Source organism: Callorhinus ursinus, unplaced genomic scaffold (genome assembly GCF_003265705.2).
Source record: "Callorhinus ursinus isolate GAN/ISIS: 27379988/994484 unplaced genomic scaffold, GSC_fseal_2.0 scaffold3, whole genome shotgun sequence".
NCBI lineage: Eukaryota > Metazoa > Chordata > Mammalia > Carnivora > Otariidae > Callorhinus > Callorhinus ursinus.
The window spans coordinates 58,885,828-58,886,746 of NW_027397065.1; the positions used below are offsets into that span (position 1 = coordinate 58,885,828).

The window sequence follows — 919 nt, forward strand, 5'->3', positions numbered from 1 at the left end:
AGTAACTCCTTGGTAAATACCGGCTGTCTTGTGGCCATCACGGTCTGTCTGAAAAATCACCTACATTTTCCTCACAGATCATCTCCTAGTTTTCAGCACAAAGGACACAGGTCCTGTCAATCATATCACATGATGATAACTGTCAGTTGGGACACAGGGGTCCACGTACACTACACATAGAAGTGTAAACAAAACTGTGACTGGTGACCTTGTTGCTGATTCTTCCTAGACCTGGACATAGCCTTTCTCCAGTTTTGGATGTATCCATTCAAATGTATGTCCTTTTCTTTTTCACATCCATATTGCCACCATTTGGGGAAGAATACATATTTCTTTTGAATAATTTCTTCCTCACGCTCTTTTCTTGCTTTGCTGTGATACTTGCCATCCACTGTAGCATCCTTCAGGTTCTGTCAGCAACAGAAGCTCCCTGGGGAGAAGTTTGCTGTCAGTCACTGCAATCCTTCAATCTCAGGGACTGTAACAAGAAAACAAAACCGTCTTTTCCTGAAGTTTAGAAGAAGCTAAGCTATCCCAACCATCACACATTAGAACAGAAATGCCTAGTGCTCACTTCGGCAGCATATAGACTAAAATCAGAATGATACAGAGAGGATTGGCATGGCCCCTGAGCAAGAACATAAATGCTTCGACTGAGCTTGAAGGGACAGTTTGTCCCCTAAACAAATACTTGGTAAATATAAGTGAGTTTCATAGATAAAGTCAGAGTGGTAATAGGTTAGAATCCTGGAATGAGGAAAAAAAGGAAAGAAATGCAAACTTAATTAAATTGACATTTTCCATGATTGTTCTGTGACTTGGAATATATTAGACTTGATTGGTAAGTGAAACATGATGAGAAATGTCAAGAATGTTAACATTTTTTGAGGGCTTACTATGTGCCAGGCACCATTTTAAG

At 40.0% G+C, this 919-nt stretch overlaps 1 non-coding gene across 1 annotated transcript; it reads left to right on the forward strand.

The window, feature by feature from the left end:
- The first annotated feature begins 566 nt into the window (after positions 1–566).
- LOC112820496 (U6 spliceosomal RNA) lies at positions 567–673 on the forward strand. The gene has a single exon (XR_003207163.1). It is a non-coding gene; the product is annotated as a U6 spliceosomal RNA (small nuclear RNA).
- Positions 674–919: the final 246 nt, after the last annotated feature.